This window comes from Cervus canadensis, chromosome 31 (assembly GCF_019320065.1).
Source record: "Cervus canadensis isolate Bull #8, Minnesota chromosome 31, ASM1932006v1, whole genome shotgun sequence".
Classification (NCBI taxonomy): Eukaryota; Metazoa; Chordata; class Mammalia; order Artiodactyla; family Cervidae; genus Cervus; species Cervus canadensis.
In genome coordinates, this window is record NC_057416.1 from 35810447 (window position 1) to 35829596 (window position 19150).

The 19150-nt window shown below is 45.3% G+C and overlaps 1 protein-coding gene across 20 annotated transcripts in view; it reads left to right on the top strand.

Annotated features, from left to right (window-relative positions):
• The window catches only part of CSGALNACT1 (chondroitin sulfate N-acetylgalactosaminyltransferase 1), a 329577-nt gene that overhangs the window by 162743 nt on the left and 147684 nt on the right, over positions 1-19150 (top strand). For 11 of the 20 annotated variants that reach the window (XM_043454678.1, XM_043454691.1, XM_043454684.1 and 8 more), the window contains one exon: positions 5601-5694. The gene's annotated coding sequence lies outside the window, so the exon portion shown is untranslated. Of the gene's footprint in view, positions 1-2915; positions 3070-5158; positions 5319-5600; positions 5695-19150 lie in introns of those variants that run through there. The other 9 variants (XM_043454679.1, XM_043454672.1, XM_043454683.1 and 6 more) reach the window with 4 other exon arrangements.

The window sequence follows — 19150 nt, forward strand, 5'->3', positions numbered from 1 at the left end:
CTTTTCTAGAGATTGACGTTAACTCTGATTCCCTCCACCTCTAGCCTGTCTTTTCCGATGCTCCAGTAGCATATTATTTGTGACTTGATTTAGCATATGAATCATTTCATTCTCCCTTGTATTAGCGGTTTTCACGTTGACAGTATTGGAGACGGCACACACAGGACCCTCATAGGGACCCCATAGCCTAGGGTGGGAGGCACTTGGTAAATGCTTGGAATTTAAGGAAATATACTTAATACTTGATACCCTTTAAGGCACCATTAGACCCATACATTTTAAAAGAGACTTCAAATAATTTAGCAACATAATCTTGCTCATGGTCTTGGCAGTTCTGTTCATAGCATAGTAAGTAATGCTCAAAATTCTCCAAGCCAGGCTTCAACAGTATGTGAACTGTGAACTTCCAAATGTTCAAGCTGGATTTAGAAAAGGCAGAGGAACCAGAGATCAAATTGCCAACATGTGTTGGATCATTGAAAAAGCAAGAGAGTTCCAGGAAAGCATCTACTTCTGCTTAGGAAAGCATCTACTTCTGCTTTATTAACTACGTCAAAGCCTTTGACTGTGTGGACCACAACAAACTCTGGAAAATTCTTAAAGAGATGGGAATACCTGGCCACCTGACCTGCCTTCTGAGAAATTTGTATGCAGGTCAGGAAGCAATAGTTAGAACTGGACATGGAACAACAGATTGGTTCCAAATAGGGAAAGGAGTACATCAAGGCTGTATATTGTCACCCTGCTTATTTAACTTATATGCAGAGTACATCATGAGAAATGCTGGGCTGGATGAAGCACAAGCTGGAATCAAGATTGCTGGGAGAAATATCAATAACCTCAGATATGCAGATGACACCACCCTTATGGCAGAAAGTGAAGAGGAATTAAAGAGCCTCTTGATTAAAGTGAAAGAGGAGAGTGAAAAAGTTGGTTTAAAACTCAACATTCAAAAAACTAAGATCATGGCATCTGATCCCATCATTTCATGGCAAATAGATGGTGAAACAGTGGAAACAGTGAGAGACCTTATTTTGGGGGGCTCCAAAATCACTGCAGATGGTGACTGCTGCCATGAAATTAAAAGATGCTCCTTGGAAGAAAGTTATGACCAACCTAGACAGCATATTAAAAAGCAGAGACATTGCTTTGTCATCAAAGGTCCATCTAGTCAAGGCTATGGTCTTTCCAATTGTCATGTATGGATGTGAGAGCTGGACTACAAAGAAAGCTGAGCGCCGAAGAATTGATGCTTTTGAACTGTGGTGTTGGAGAAGACTCTTGAGAGTCCCTTGGACTGCAAGGAGATCCAACCAGTCAGTTCTAAAGAAAATCAGTCCTGAAAATTCATTGGAAGGACTGATGCTGAAGCTGAAATTCCAGTACTTTGGCCACCGGATGTGAAGAACTGACTCATTAAAAAAGCCCCTGATGCTGGGAAAGATTGAAGGTGGGAGGAGAAGGGGATGGCAGAGGATGAGATGGTTAGATGGCATCACTGACTCGATGGACATGAGTTTGAGCACGCTCCAGGAGTTGGTGATGGACAGGGAATACCGGCGTGCTGCAGTCCATGGGCTCGCAAAGAGTTGGACATGACTGAGCGACTCAGCTGAACTGATCTGTGCTTATCACTGTTTATCAGAGTGATAAATTGAAGTGGAGAAAGTGAGGATGGCCGCTTCACGGACAGGATTAGGAGTGAGCAAGGGGCATCCTCTCATTCCCTGGTGGCTCAGCAGTAAAGAATCCGCCTGCCAATGCAGGAAACCTGAGCTCGATTCCTGGCTTGGGAAGATCCCCTGGGGGAGAAAATGGCAACCCCTGCCAGTATTCTTGCCTGGAGAATCCCATGAACAGAGGAGCCTGGTGGGCTACAGTCCATGGGGTCACAAAGAGCCAGACAAGACTAAGCGACTGAACAGCACATCCTCATCTCGTTCGGTCTGCATCTTTACAAACAAGACCAGGACGCGTTGACTGTTGTTCGTTTCACAGAGTAACAGAAGACAGCATTTGGGGGAAAGAACTCATGACTTTTAAAGCGTTTCCTAAAATGTACTGTTTTCAGTAAAATTATTTAATGTGGAAGGAATCTTGTCAAGAATATAACAACATGCCATTTGTAACGTGTAGCATCCAAGGGCACTTTCTTTTCTGAAACATTCTTGGGAAGGATAATTTTAGAAGTTGGCTGCACACTTCCTGACCCTAAGTCTGCCCTGTCTCCCAGGGCAATTACCCAGAGGACTCCGTTGATTAATACAAATGAAAACACTGCCATCAAGATTTTAAAACATGTATATTATTATCCACATGTGCACAAAGAAAGTCCCACTGGGCAGCTTGAGTTGGCCGATGTGTTTCTAGTCTATCCATGCTTTGGTTTGTTATGTAGGCAGACTTTTTTGTCTTATTTTTCACATTTCAGGAATCAATGCGTCTCATACTGATGTGGTTTAGATGGATTAAAGATTTAGATTTACATGTATGAATGTGAGGAAGCCTTGGAACTTAAGGTACCTGGATGATTACAGTCAGGCCATTGGACCAGTCGTCTTTGAAGTTCTTTGGAAGTCCTGGGAACTTTCACTTACTCATTGTATGTTAAACAGCACGGCTTCCCAGATTGTTAAAATAGTATTGACCTCAGTGTCCTTGTTTTCAACTGCTCTCTTCCATAGTTGATTTTTGGCCACCTCCTTTGGCATGATTAAAAGCTGACTTATTTATGGAGTGCTGCTAATTGATGGATGTCAAACTCTGTTACTGTGGGGGGCAGGGGCAGGCTTCCCAAACTTTCGAATCCCAACTGGGAAATTTCCAAAACGGAGTGTGTGGTTTTCCCATGGAGCCTCTCCCAGCCACTCTCATGCACATCCTGCCTTCTCCTGCTCACTTTTTACCAAAACCAGAACTTGAGAGGCCACGGAAGCCCCTCCATAATCCTCTCTCTATGCCAAACTGAGGAGAGCACCAGGGCATCAGATGACTGGAGAGGAGCCCTCAGACCTGGACTCAGCCCGAGGGATGTCCTTGAGAACTATTTTCTGAATTCGACAAAGCAAGGTACTTGTCTCTGCTCTGTACCTGCAGTTGCTTTCTGGATTTAGCTTTTATTTTTAGCACATTCTTATTGTCTCTCTCTTCGATACTCTGAAAGGCTTGTCCAAGAGTGGTTTGTCACTGTGATTTCCTGTGAAGAATGAGGGGTTCAGGAGTCTGGGGAGGGGGTCTTCGGATGCCGGCCGTGTGTCTGCCAGGTTACCACTGGTGGCAGCCACCCACTTGTTGGAGAACCTCCCATGAGCACCACCACGTTGCATCCTCGAGGAAGTCAAGGCTTGCGTTTCCTTTTCTTTTTAGAGCATTGGTTTTGAAGTCAGAAAAATCCAGGGTTTACCATATATCTGTCCGAGAGGCTTCTTAGCACATTTGAGCTTCATTTTGCCCATCTGTAGAATGGGGAGGTTATTGCAGACTCCTATGGCATCGTTGCGGGGATGGCAGGAGCTCAGCCTGGGAGCAGCTCTTGCAGTGCAAGGCAGGTAACGTGGCAGGCGAGTGGGTGATGACCCTTCCCGTCCTCCGAACGGGAGAAGCCTAGCTGCACACACCCCTGTCCTCTGTGTATCTGTGGCTCACCTCCAGTGATTTTCCGTGATGCCGCCTCCCCGCTCATCCTGATCTCCAGGGAGTCTTGCCAGTGGTTCTGCCTTCCTGTGTCTTTCCTTGTCTATTACCAGCAAGAGATGACCACTTTCTTAGGGCACCTGATGTTTGGAACCGCAAGGAGACAATGTGCTTCCCGGAGCCGAGGATCCGAGCTTTCGTGCGTGCTTTCCTAGGAGGCGAGCAGAAGCAGGGCTGTCCTGTAACTCCTAACCTGTATCTGGCGTTGCCAGGACAGGCAACGGATGAATGGGGCCTCTGTGTGTGGATGAAAAAACCCAGCGTTTCTCTTCCAGTTGCTGCAGTGAGAAGAACAAATTAGATTATTAATTTGATCATGTGGTAGCATGAGCCGACAGCCTATTTAGCTTCATTGTTAAAACAAGTGTGGTTTTGAATGATGTGGACTTTCCCTCTTACTTAGATGGCAGAGAATATTCATTACTGATATCAATAAAGACCATGCTGGTGATCCAGCCTCCATAGCTGCCGGCCCCCCTCGCATGCAGAAAAGGCAGAAAAGGACATTTAAATGGTTGAGAATAAGAATGGGAGACTGGAAGCCAAATTATAAACTCATTTCAACTCCTGGCCCGCAGGCCCTAGAGTGGCCTTATTTGTTGTCAAGGATGGAAAACAACTCGGATTGGGGTCCAAGTGATTATTCGACTTTGGCATTGCTGCGGGGCTGCCAACTGCAGTTCCATTTAGACACAGATTAATTAGCCAGGCAGGGACGGAAGTGGGCCGGGAGAGGCAGCGCTGCGGGGGGACTGGCCGGGCGGGGGTGGGGGGATGGCCCCGGCTGGCCCACCGCTTCAGCAGTTAACCCACAGGAAAGCGGATCCAGATGGCCCCTTCTACGGTGACACTCCTCACACCTTACTTACTGACTTAGTGTCAATGTTGCAGAGAAAACTTTCAAACTTGGGCGCAGGGAGAAACAGCATGTGACAGCCCCCAGCCCTGGCACCAGGAGGCCGACCCCGCGGACCTGAGCCACTTACCCATCTTGTCTTTGTCCCCCTGCAACCATCCTGGACCTTTTTAAAAAAATCATTATTATTATTCCTGCATGTGAAACGGGAATCATAGAGTATTTTCGTGTGTGTGTGTGTGTGTGTGCGTGCGCTATGACTTGAATTATAAAGACAGATGAGATGAAATTACAAACTCGGGAAAACAGGACTCTGCGTAAAGGAGTTGAAGATAGAATTATTCGCATCTATTTAATCGCGGGGGCGAATCCTCTCCGGAGTGTTTCCCCCGATGCTGTGTTCGTTCGTACCTCTTCTGCGTCCGCGTTGATCTCCGTGGACACAGGGGCGCTCGCCGGATTCCTGAAAGGCCGTGGGGCGCAGGGCTGGACCGAGCGGGCGGAGGGGGGCGTCCGGGGAGGAGGCGGGTCCCGCGGGCGGTGCGCGGGGCGTCCGCGGGGGCGCGCGTCCCGGGGAGCTGGGCTCTCCAACTTCCCAGGGGTTTGCTGTTTTGTAACATTTCTTCCTTCCCTACGACCGACCATTAGAAAAAAGTGGCGGCGCGGCGCGCGGTCCCCCCGACCCCACCTGAACCGCGGCTTCGCTGCGGACGCAGCGCCCAGGCCCCGGCGGCTTCGGGAGCCAGCGGGCACCCTTCCTCCCCGCGAGGTTTGCTTTTTCTGGGTTCTTTTCCAAGAGTGTGACTCTGCTTTGCTTTTACACACGTATCTACATGGCTCTCGGCATTTATTTTAAACCTTGATCATTTTTTTTTTTTAAACAAATGCTTTGCATTTTACCTATTAAAATAGAGGAAAATACCATCCTGCTTTGGGGGGCAGGACTTTGGATAAATTGTATTTTAGATCCTAAGTGATTTAAAATTTTGTAATATCATCTGTATTTAAGGCGTGGAAATTCCCAGAAGTGACTCCTATTTTTATTTTTTAGATTCCTTTCCATTTCAAGGAGGAAAGTCAAGATATTTTTACTCAGTGGAAGAATGATGTAGTTTCATCCTAACCTTCTTTTCTTATGCTTCCAGGTAAGTGAGTCTGTTAATCATGAATTACTTAAGAAATGAATCTTTGTATGGTCTGAGTTTATTCAGTATTCTGGCTATGTTTGAAATGTGCTGAATTTCATTTTACTTCCAATAGTTCCATTAATAACAGATTATTATTTTAAGATAGGAGTACTTTTTCAAGGTAGTATAATTACTTGGCTGCCTTGGAAAATTCTTTTATTCACTTGTGAAGCCTGTAATTTACATTTAACTCTGCCATCTTCTTCAGAATTTCTCTCTTCTCAGAATGGCAAATGCCAATAATGTAGTTAGAAGAACTACGTAATTCTTTTTTAAAAAATTCACCTGAATAGAATCATTTGTTCTTCTTATGGAAGTTGTGATGAAATGTTAAGCTTTCTCAAATATTTAACCTATAATCAAAAGGGCATCATAATTTTCACCATGCTACAAAATAATTATTTAAATAAAATAGAAAATTGAAGAATGATCTTACTTTCTGACTTATAGCATCTCAGGGGAATACGTTCTAGAACTCTTGGAGAATAGTACCCTGACAGATTATATGGTTGGTTTCAGATTTATGGTTTGGGGACACATGTAAATCTCAGGGACATTGTTTTAGTTCTGCTCTTGTAAGCAGTGATTTTGAATTTCTCTACAATAAGATATTTTATTACATCTGGAAAGACTAACCGTTGAAAACAACTAAGAACTTCAGGGACATCATTAGTTGAAATGAAACAGTATGATATGGGAAGTCATGTATGTGGTTCTTGCGTTCAGCAGAACAAACTTTTATTTTAGTTTTCTATGGAGATGAGTCTATAGATGTAAACATGAAAATAGATAAGCTGTGCTCACCATTCTGCATATCTTCAGGAAAACCCCTTCACTGGTCTTCATTCAACAAATTGCTATAGAGGTTTTGTTTTGATTTTTAATTTTTACTTTTGTGGTACTGTTTGAGATAAAAGGCTGACAGTCAAAACTTTGGATGTGATTTTGCTTTAATGAACTGCTTTGTACTCAAACAATGGCGGGTGAGGAGTTAAAGGGATTGTATCTGAGTTACTAGTAATGAAAAAGAAAAACAACCTTGACCAAAGTTAATAATACATACAAAAACAACCAAGCAATAATCTTCACAAATTATTTTCTGAGTAGAGACTTGAGTGTCTAAGAGGCCTAAGTGACCCAAGGCTACTTTGAGGGTCACAGTGGAAGTTTTCTAATCTGAGGTATTTCAATGTTTAATGTTTTTGAGAAGGACTTGGATGATGTAGAAGAGAATAGGGTCATTAGAACATCATGATATTGAAACCTTGAGATGATTGTAGAGAAGAGCCAGAGTAAACTGTACTAAATAGAGTAGTGAGAAATAGTCCAACTGAGATGTTCATACCCCAGGATGAAGTGATGAGGGAGGCCCGGCTGGGTTTTGGCGAGGGTCTGGTCTCTGTACGTCCTGCCGCAGAGACAGGGTATTGCTGGGGAGTCAGGCTCCCCTGGGACAGTGGGAGCTGGGGAAAGCCTTCGGTTTTCCAGGAACTGTGGGCTTCCCAGGTGGCACAGGTGGTAAAACAACCCGCCTGCCACGCAGGAGACAAAAGGGACGTGGGTTCAATCCCTGGGTCAGAAAGACCCCCTGGAGGAGGGCATGGCAACCAACTCCAGTCTTCTTGGATAGAGGACGGATTCTTGGGCATTATCCCGTGGGCAGAGGAACCTGGTGGCCTATACTCACTCCATAGGGTCACCAAGAGTCGGATACAACTGAAGCGACTTAGCGTGTATGCATACTCCTTATAATCCGAGTTCCTTATAGATGCAGGGCTTTGCATGTCCTTTATAGTGGACCTTCAGCACACCTTCAGAGGGCAACCGTGTAAACTGGGGAACGAGTGGCTGGTTGGCAGGTGTACCTGCCCTGTGCATGGTGGTCCTGGAGTCCCAGCCGGGAGAGGTGGTTGGTTCAGTTGTTCACCAGCTCGAGGTGCTGAAAGGCTCCCCGAGGGATCTCCTGGTCTCCTCTGTGTCCCCCTGGTACCTTCCGTGCCGCCCGGCCTTCTCCGTGAATTGCTGCCCACTGAGGTCGTGCCCCCACCCTGAGCCTGGTGTTTCCACAGTCTCTCCCACCGGGAACTCTTCCTTCGCTGCCAACCCCCCAGGGAACGTTCACTGGTCCTGCAGTGGCAATCCCCCCGTGGGGCTTCTAGAGCTCAGACACAGGTCCTGGCACCTGGATATGCTGAAAGAGGCATTGCACGGTTGATGAAAGCATGGGAAGGGAATATAGGGGTGCTGGCCCTGTGGGAACCTCACCCCTCTGCTCCCCACACCCTCCTGAGCGGGCACCTGGCACTGTCTTCTCATCATGGTCCCACGACGGCCGCCTGGACCCCCGAGCAGGACGCTGACCTGGCCGTTATCACTCTGTGATCCAATTAGTTCCTCAGTGGCTGTCTGCGGGGTCCAAGCTCTGTTTGTGGACAGATCACCCTGTAGTTCTTTGCAGCTCTGCAAGCTCATGCATGATGTGTGTCTATCAGATAACATGAAGTAGTAGCCGATGCCATTTCATTTTGGAACGAAGGGGTGTTGCAAGTAAATATGGATGTAAAACCATAATGGAGTAACTTGGCAAATTGCGCATATTTGCAAAACTAGAGAATCAAGTAGAGAAGTTTGTATCGATCGTTTACGAAGTGGCCTTCTCTGGGATCTGTTTTGGACTTCCACAGTCTTTCCACTTAATGGAATGAGACGTGAAGAATGTAAGCTTGTCATGAATGCCAGTGTCTGCTGCTGCAATTTTAATTTATCCTCCTGAACCACAGTTCCTTTTCGGCAGATGGGGCTTCTCCAGGCCAGGCCCGGAGAGGCACGCTGGCCCGATGCAGTCTGCCACGGGGCCACTGTCTCTGTCTGCTGATTGTCACCTCCTCAGGCCTGGCTTTTGTCTTTTCTGCTCTGTTCCCAGGCTCTGCTCATGGAGATTCTCCTTCCATCAAGTGGGTTTCTTGCCTCAGCCTCTCATGCCCGTGTCTTGCCCTGCCGGCCCCTCACCCCCCAACCCCCCACCTCCTCCTTCCTCTGTGCCCCTCCTCACTGCGTTCCTGCTCTGGACTCAGCCCTGGAAATCCATCCTGGCCTTTGCCCGGCCTGGGCCTGGGCCCTGTCGCCCCGCACCATTCTCCATTGTCTGCAATTGTTCACCTGCTGGGTGTTTGTCCTGTGGCCATCATCGTCCTCAAAGAGGGCTCTGAATCTACCTTTGCATCACCCAGCATATGTTTGTCCATATGCATGTTCACAGACAAATGTTTGGATGAATTTCTGGTATCTGAAAGCCCTCATCAGAACCAAGCATCGTCAGTATTTTAATTTGCTGAGGGCTTGACCGTGTACAGTCTGCGTGACTGAACGCGCGTGCAGTGACAGAATGCCTGTCTTTTCTCTGCCTTCTTTTCCCCCTCTGTCTTCTTTCTCTTTCACGTTTGTGTTTTCTGTGCTGCCATGGATAGGAGGAATGTGAACTGGTGCTCTAACTTCGGCACCAGCGCCTGCTTAGGTTAAATAAATTCTTTTATAAGTAAGTCACGGAAGGTTGGAAGCAACCCAGGTGTCCATTGGTGGTGAGTGGTTAAACAAAATGTGGCCTATGCGTTCAATGGAATAGTACTCAGCCTTAAAAAGGAAGGAGATTCTAACACATGCTGCAACATGGATGGAACTCGAGGATGTTACACAAAGGTGAAATCAGCCAGTCACCAAAAGGCAAATACTGCATGATTCCATTTTTAGGAGGTAGCTGGACCAGTCATACTCATGAGGACAGAGGGTAGAATGGTGGTTGCCAGCGGTTGAGGTAGCAGAGGATGGAGTTGTTTAATACTGTTTAAGTTTTCAAGACAAAGAAGTTCTACAGAGTGATTGTATGACCGTGTGAGTATATTTGAAAATTTGAAGAAAATAAACTTTATGTTACATGTATTTTACCATAATTAAAAATAACAAAGTAAGTCAAAGACCTGACTTTAAAAAAGAATAATAATCTTTTAAAAGTAAAAAAAAAAAAGTTGAAAGGGATTTCTTTTTTTTTTTTTTGCCACTATATTTTTTTTAATGAAAGGGATTTCTTTGATTTAGGGACTTTTCCTTCCTTGAGCTTAATTTTTTACTTGTGTAGAGTGTAAAAAAAAGTTATTGATTTATGTACTTTTGGCTGTGTTGGGTCTTTGTTGTGGCGCTCAGGCTTCTCATTGCAGGGGCTTCTCTTGTTGCAGAGCACGGTCTGCAGGGTGCTGGGGCTCAGTAGCTATGGCCCACGGGCTTAGTTGCTCTGCCGCATGTTTATCTTCCCCCAACCAGGGATGGAACCCATGTCCCTTGCGTTGACAGGTGGATTCTTAACCACTGGACCACCAAGGAAGTTCCACTTAGATTTTATATCACTTTTCATTAAAAAATGGTACTGTGTAAGAAAAACAAATTATCTTTCCATTGATGAGACCTTTGGAATTTACTTTTAGACCTTGTTATTCCTTTTCTTAGTGGTGCCTGTATTTTCAGTTAAAATCTGGTTCAAAATTACCCACTTCCTCACCTGTTTTTCTTCACCAAAGGTAACAGGATCTTATTGCTCATCTGGAAATACTTGTATGACATTGAAAATCCATATGAGGAGCAGGAATGCTTTTTCTGTCCCAAGAAGAAGGCATGACAGACTCTAGGGTTTAATTTGACTTTTCATGAGGAGATAGCTGGGCTTTCCTGGTGGCTCAGACGGTAAAGAATCTGCCTGCAATGAGAGAGACCCTGGTTCAATCCCTGGGTCAGGAAGATCCCCTGGAGGAGGGCATGGCAACCCACTCCAGTATTCTTATCGGGAGAATCCCAGGGACAGAGAAGCCTGGCAGGCTATAGTTGATCAGGTCATAAAGAGTCGGACACGACTGAGCGACTAATGCGAACAGTTTCAAGGAGACAGCTACTTTAAATCTTGCCTTTTTATTTTTATTTTTTTTTCATTACACTAATGGCCCTGTCAAGTGAAAAATCATGACCCTACAACTCTAAATAAAACTCTGGTGCTTGAAAGGGCACAGTTTCACAAGGCTCAGCTGACAATTAGGAAGCAGTTGTCTCAAAGGTTCTGACCCATTAGGTAGTGTGCTTCCTGAAGAATTTAAAATGAAACCTGAATCCCTTCAGCCTAGGGGCATACTGGCTGAGAAGGGAAGGTAGAGATCGGGTGAGGCCATGTGTGAAGGTTTGGGGGGAAAGTGGGAATGAAAGTCAGAGGCAGAGGGTGGGCAAAAGAAGGCGTTAGGACCTATGGAAACTTCCAGCTCAATTGTTCCTGAGGTTTTTAACGTTCCAAATGTGATCCTATGGTCAAGGCCTCTAGAAAAAATGAAATTCATCTCTACTATTGGGAAACTCATTCAAGTTGATATTGTAATTTTTTTTGTAAAGTTTTTTAAAAAAACATGGTAATTAGGAATAATAGTGTTTATACTCGAATGTTATGATAAAGACATGCATATTTTCAATTCAACAAAAATGTGAGACTTATTATTGGGTTGGCCGAAAGGTTTGTTTTTTCCCCGTAAGATGGCTTTAGTAGCGTTTAGTTGTCTTTAACTTCACTGAAAACAATTTTGTTAGATTCTGTTGTGACAGCTATCATATCAGCATGCATTTTAAAAAACTTACCAAAATTGGTGAATTGTTGTGTAGCCATTTTAGTATTGAAGATGGAAGAAAAAAACCCAATATATTATGCTTTATTATTTTAAGAAAGGTAAAATCGAAAATGAAACGCAAAAGATGATTTGTGCAGTGTATGAAGAAGGTGCCGTGACTGAAGGACCATGTCAGAAGTGGTTTGCAGAATTTTGTGCTGGAGATTTCTTGCTGGACGATGTTCCAAGGTCGGGTAGACCAGTTGAAGTTGATAGCAGTCAAAATGAGACATTAATTGAGAACAATCAACATTATACCACGTGGGAGACAGGCAGCATTTCAAAAGACAGAAATCAGTATTGAGAATCATGTCCACCAGCTGGGTTATGGTCACTGCTTTGATGTTTGGGCTGCACATGAGTTAAGTGGAAACACTGTCTTGAGCGTATTTTTGCATGAGAGTCTCTACTTAAACATAACAAAAGCATTACCTGTTTTTAACACAAACTGTGAGGGATGATGAAAACTGGATGTTATATAATAATGTAGAATAGAAGAGTTCATAGGGCAAGTGCAGTGAACCACCAACTACACCAAAGGCCAGTCTTCATCCAAAGAAGGTAGCCTTGTGGATACGGTGGGCCTGAAAGGGAGTCCTCTGTTATGAGCTCCTTCTGTAAAATCAAAAGATGAATTTCGGCAGGTACTGCTCCCAGTTAGACCAGCTGAAGATAGCACTTGATGAAAATTGTGTGGAATTGGTCAACAGAAAGTGCATAATCCTCTACCAGAGTACCACAAGACTGAATGGTTTCTTTGTTGACCAGGCAAAAACTGTTACAGCTTGGCTGGGAAGTTCTGATTCCTCCGCTGGATTCACCAGACATTGCGCCTTTGGGTGTCTTTGGGTTGTTTGTTTTTTTTTTTTTTCTTTTGGTCTTTGCAAAATCCTCTTAATGAAAAAAATTTCCATTTCCTGGAAGACTGTAAAAGGCACCTGAAATAGTTCTTTGCTCAAAAAGATAAAAAGTTTTGGGAAGATGAAATTATGAAGTTGCCTGGAAAATAGCAGAAGGTAGTGGAACAAAATGATAAACATGTTCAGTAATGTTCTTGCTGAAAATGAAAAATGAGCCTTTTATTTTTACTTAAAAACTGAAGTAACTTTCTGGTCAAACAAACGTATACTGGTCTTGAACCCCTTTGGTTACCAAGTGCCAATTCTTGGGTTGGATCCAGTCGCTGGTGAAGGTGTCAGTCACCTGCAGAGAAATGAAAAAAATAAAGTGATGTTTCCAAAGAGCTAATATTCACTTTAAAGGAATAATGTTTACTTTGAGCTTCTGGTCTTTTTTCTTATATATTAAAATATAAAATATTTATTCTTTTAGAATACAGTGATAGTTAATATTTAAAATATCCATTTCTTGGCAAATTAAAATGTTGGATATCACTTAGCATTCCTGGTTACAAGAGCCAGAAATGAACTAGACTACCTTAGGAAAGGAATCTGTTGGAATTCACACAAGGTTATGTGTGTGTGTGCTAAGTCGCTTCAGTTGTGTCCGACTCTGCAACCCCATGAACAGTAGCCCTCCGGGGTCCTCTGTCCATGGGATTCTCCAGGCAAGAATACTGAAGTGGGTTGCCATGCCCTCCTTCAGGGAATCTTCCCGACCCAGGGATTGAACCAGCGTCTCTTATGTTCCCTGCATTGGCAGGCAGGTTCTTTACCGCCAGTTGATATCTGATAAAATCTTCCAGCCAGGGCTACTGGTGTCATTAAATGTGTTTTCTACGTTTATAAAACTTGTGACAGCTTTGTCCCAAGCCAGTGGGGTAGATACCAAGGGATAGAGGTCTTGATGGCTGGAAAATAATAGGTTGAATTGAAATTAAATTAAGTACCATCACATGACATATACCATTGGCATTTTTTGATAATTTTCTGCAGCAAGGTGAAATGTAGCATTACCTGTAGCCTTGACCTCATTTGAGTCCTGCCATTGGAATGGGGGCTGTCCCTGGGGGTGGATTAGCTACTTGCGTGTGGGAGCGTCTGTTGTTTTGTGTTAGGCAATCACCTAACATTTCTGCCTCTGAAGTTCTTGCTGTGTGTTTCAGTGTTATTATTGCTCATCTCACTGTAATTTGATAAGGCACGTGAACTTTTAATTTAGTGCTTCTTTAGGAAGCCAGATTGTGGAGGTGTGTGTAGCCTCTGATGCTCTGACCACTGTTCTAGAAACTCTCACTCCCCTTGGCTTGTATGGAGACTTCCTCTGGTTTCCTCCCTCTTTCTGCGGCTGATCCTGGGCGGCCCCCTCCCCAGTCCTTACAGGTCTGCGTTCCCCAGCGTCCTATCCTCTCTGCCCTCTTGTTCCGTGTCATCCGCGCAGTCTCCTTGGCTCTAGGTGCTGACCTCGTGCTGACCTCACGTTTGTTTCCCCAGCTTACACTGCCATCTGGTCCCCCCAGCCCCCTGCACTCATCATGCTCCCCTGGGCTTCCCCCAGCCCCCAGCCAGAACTCCCCAAGATACCCTGATTTTGTTACTGTCACTCAGGGGGCTTACTTGGTCCATCGCCAAGTGCCCGCATCCTGCCCATCCTCTTCCTTTGTTAAAAAAAATTTAATTAATTATTTAATTATTTAATTTTTGACTGTGCTGGGTCTTTGCTGCTGCTTCCTCCCCCCGGGACACCCTTCCAGGCTCCTCGGCTGGGCCAGTTCCTGCTGGTTCTCCACGACTTGACTCGGGTGGTCTCTCTTTCCAGGCCTCTCCCCTCCCCTTGGACTGACCTGCGGGTTCCCCTCTCCCTTCATGGCACCTCCTGTATGGTGTTATTGCATTTGATTTTCTTGCCTTTGGTTTCTGTTACCTGGGCCCGAGCACCCCCGGGACCACTCGACACCCCAGGGACTGGCGCAGAATGGATGCTCCGCAGGATGAATGGTTGGCAGGAGTTTGAGCGGGCCCGCCTGCTCTCCTGCCGAGGAAGGGGGTGCAGAGGACTCTCGCTGACAAGGGATTCAAACCAGCATCTTTCTTCCCACCTCTTCTCCTGGTCCGTGCCTTCCCCTCTAAGAACGGCTCTTGTTTTTTCCTGAGTCAAATCGTGGGAGAAGCTGAGAATGAAGAAGTACATGAATCAAAGAAAACAGTGGGTCAGAAGGGCACCAGAGAAACAGCTTCTGTTTTATTCTACCTGCTGCACTTCTCATCTTGTGTTTCCAGTTGTCTTACTTTGGTTTGGGGAACATGCGTACACAGCCAACCAGTCTGGGAGCTTGCAGGCTGCATGCTGGTGTTTCTCCCCATTTGAAGCAGACTGAAGGTGTGTGTAGGCATCTCCTTTCTCCTGAATTTCTTCTTCTTTAACTCGGGGCACACATGGCTCTCACCCTGGCACTTCTGGTTGTTCAGTTGATTGGTGTTGGAGTGGGTGCTTCCCTGTTTTGAGAGGCGAGGTGGTTGGCTTCACACTGGCCCTAGAATTGGGGTCGGAAGCTCAGCTCCATCACTTACCAATGCTGTGAGATGGGCAGGTGACTGCACCCCTCTACCCTTCACTTCACCCAGAAAATGAGACAAATCTTTTAGAGTTGTTGTGAGGATTGAGATCGATGTTTATGAAGTACCTGGCACATCCTAAAGGAAGTCAATCCTAAAGGAAATCAACCCTGAATATTCATTGGAAGAACTGGTGCTAGAGCTGAAACTCCAATACTTTGGCCACCTGATGCGAAGAACTGACTCATTGGGAAAGACCCTGATGCTGGGAAAGACTGAAGGCGGGAGAAGGGGACGACAGGGGATGAGATGATTGGATGGCATCACCGACTCGATGGACGTGAGTTTGGGTAAACTTCAGGAGATGGTGAAGGACAGGAAGCCTGGTGTGCTGCAGCCCATGGGGTTGCAAAGAACTAGATACGACTTGAGCCACTGAAGAACAGTAACAGCCTGGCACGTAGTAGGGATGCAAGAAATTACCAGTATTAACTCACAGGATGTAAACATTTACATTTTTCCCAAATTGAAAATAAAGCTGTGGTCCCTGCTCCTCCCTTTTCCTTTCCCAGCTTCCTTAATGGAAAGAATTCGCTTGTTTATGGGCCCATTAGTTAGTTAATTAAGCACACGTTGGTCTGGGTGTCAGCCAGGAGTCCTCTACCGTGGGACCCTGGAGGTTTGGGGGGATGCACAGTCCTGGCTCTGTGGGAGCCCGTGGTGTGGTCCCGGAGCCCCTGCACTGAATCTTCCGGGAGGCTGGGGACCCAGCCAGATGCCCCGGCTTCACTCGAAGTCAGAATCTTTGGGGAGCTTGATTGTTTCAGCTCTGCCCTCAGGAGCCTCAGAGTGACGCCGACTTCACCTTCCCGTGGTGAGGCTCGCACCCAGGGCCCCCGAAGGAGCCGTGATCTCTGCTCCGGGCTGGACGTCTCGCTCTCCCCCGTCCCTGACTTACGCTGGGGCCTCCACCGGGCTGATGGCTGGAGAGTCTGTCTCACATGTGCTGACGTCATCACACTTCATTTGTGGCGAACGTCTCACCACTCAGACACCTCTGATACACACGTTCTTCAGCTGCGGTTCAGGCGTCCTGTGTAGTTACCTACGCAGTTGTCTTCTTGTGCCCAAATGTGGTTCAGCACTTCACTGGTTGAAAATACTTTATTTGGAAATAATTTCAGCTCATAGAAAAGTTTCAAACACAAGACTGGAACCAAAAGCACATAAAGCCTTTACCCAGATCCTCCTATTGTTAATATTTTGCACCTTTTTTTTTCCCCCATTTGTGTGCTCATTCTCTCCCTCTATCCAGTATATATAAACAAAATTATTATACATTGTTTTTTCCTGAACCATTTGTTCATACATCATGATGAACTAATAAAGTTTATACATCATATGGGCTTACCTGGAAGCCCGGCTCAGCCGGTAAAGAATCTGCCTGCCGTGAAGTCCTGGGTTTGATCCCTATGTCAGGAAGATCCCCTGGAGAAGGGAATGGCTCCCCACTCCAGTATTCTTCCCTGGAGAATTCCATGGACAGAGGAGCCTGGAGGGCTACAGTTCATAGGGTTGCAAAGAGTCAGACGTGACTAAGCAACTAACACTTTCAGCTCTTAAGTAGATCATAAATGAAGTGAAAGTTGCTCAGTCGTGTCCGTCTCTTTGTGACCCCATGGACTATACAGTCCATGGAATTCTCCAGGCCAGAATACTGGAGTGGGGAGCCTTTTCCTTCTCCAGGGGATCTTCCCAACCCAGGGATCAAACCCAGGTCTCCCGCGTTGCAGGTGGATTCTTTACCAACTGAGCTATCAGGGAAGCCCCATACATAGCCCTTGCTCTTAAATAGTTTGGTGTGTATTTCCTAAGAATAAGCATATTTTCCAGTATAACAACATTGCAGGCATCAATCAGTCAGCTTGACATCTATTCAGTTTATCTTCTTAGATAACAGACTGTCTGCACTCTGACTCTGTAATGTTGACTTATATCATCCTGTATGGTGTTTCCCTCTAGTACTATGATCGGGCATTGCGGTTAGTTATTATGCCTCTTTGTTCCTGCCCTCTGAAACCTTCTCAGAGTCTTTCTTTTTGTGAATGATGTTTGTGAAGAATACTGTCCTTTATCTTGTAGAGGATGTTCATTTGGGGTTAGATGACTGATCTTGTGGTTGGATTCAGGCTGTGTGTTCCTAGCTGGGATTCCGCATAGGGATGTGTTCTTACCGGCTTCCCACCTGCCCCTTGTCGGCGATGCTGATTTCAATGACCCTGGCCAGGTGACGGTCCATTTCTCCACTGCATGGTTACTATCTTTCTCTTTGTAACTAATAAGAAATGCCTTACATTTATTACCTTTTGATTTCATACCTATTCATCAACTCGTTTCTCACCTGTAATGATATTAGCATTTTAAAACCTGCTTTGTACAAGTTCAGAGGCTTGGCTTATGTGGAGGCTCCCATCCTATCTTAATTTTATGGTGAGCAGTTGGATAGATTGGAGATTGATGGATTGGAGACCTGGAAAGGAGCTGAAGTAACTGTGACTGATTTTTTTTACAGATGCTCATGTGATGATTTATTCTGAAGAGCTCACACTCCTCAATTCATGATAAAAAATTGCAGTCTGGTGATGGTGTGGAAATCTGTCTCTAGCTTGTAGGCTGGGTTTACTGTACATGCTCAGTCATTCTGACCTCCAGGGTTTGAGGCCCAGAAACAGAAATGACAGTGGTCATACTGTGTGCAGAGCTGCTGACCTGGTCTTGCCAACCCTCCCACGGGGCCACCAAGGTAATGCAGTCACTGTGATGCGTGAAGAGGCGACCTCGGAGTGGACCTCTTCTTTCAAAGATCTGCCCTTTGAAAAGGAAACTTTGCTGTTCTCTGCCCTGTTTGGAGGTTGACCAAGAGGTTTAGATCGGAGGTTCAAGGTGTCCTTACTGTCCCATTCATTTTCTCAACAGCTCTTGATTAAGAAAATGGCTCAGAGTTGTTTTTTTTCCCCACTAAGTAGTTACATCCATTAGCTTGTGAGTATTTATGTCCTAACAACCTAGTAGCTGTTTGAAAAAATAACACAGCAGACTGGAAGAATAATAAGTTTTATCTCCTTCTTAAGCACAGTTCCCTGATAATGGGTTGTGTGCCTCCCTTGGGAGCTGATCTTGGAGTCAGATGGGCTGCTTCATCTTGTGTAGCCGTTGCTTTTTATCACAGTAACCGCTCAAAATGTAGTTTCACAAAGAGGTGATCTTCAAAAGCAATGTAGCTCAGAAGGATGTTGAAAATGTGGATTACCTGGAGCTCGTAGTTTGTACAGCGTCCAGCACAGTCTAGTGTCTAGTGCTTTGCTTGAAAATTTAAAATGTTCTGGAGCACAATTATGCACCCCCTTTGGTACCCTAGGGTGGTGCCTTGGCACACAGCTTGGGAATCATTGAGTTAGGTATTAAAAAGTTTTCTGGGGGTGTTTTGTAATCCTTCTGTAGCCTTTAGACACCCAGATATGCGCCTCCAAGGTAAGTTAGGGGTTAAGTACAACAATCTTGCTTTAAGGAGCAAGATTCTAATTTCTCAGCACACTGACAGGAGGCAGAGATGTCATGTCAACTTAAATAGCAAGAGCCAAAAATTCTTTTATTTATGATATGGCTCAAGTTGGAGGCCTGCTCCTTGCCCCTTGGATAGTATTACATAATACCCTGCTTCAGTTCAGTTCAGTCGCTCAGTCGTGTCCGACTCTTTGCGACTCCATGAATCGCAGCATGCCAGGCCTCCCTGTCCATCTCCAACTCCCGGAGTTTACTCAAACCCATGTCCATCGAGTCGGTGATGCCATCCAGCCATCTCATCCTCTGTCGTCCCCTTCTCCTGCCCCCAATCCTTCCCAGCATTAGGGTCTTTCCCAGTGAGTCAACTCTTTGCATGAGGTGGCCAAAGTACTGGAGTTTCAGCTTCAACATAGGCAGGGATTAAGACCATCCCCATGGAAAAGAAATGCAAAAAAGCAAAATGGCTGTCTGAGGAGGCCTTACAAATAGCTGTGAAAAGAAGAGAAGTGAAAAGCAAAGGAGAAAAAGAAAGATATTCTCATCTGAATGCAGAATTCCAAAGAATAGCCAGGAGAGATAAAAAAGCCTTCCTCAGCGATCAATACCCTGCTTACCAATGACTAAAAGAAATTTTATAAGATTTTCTTACTTAACCTTTTTGGTTTGGTGCACACGTTATTCTTCTCACAAGCTGATTATTTTTTA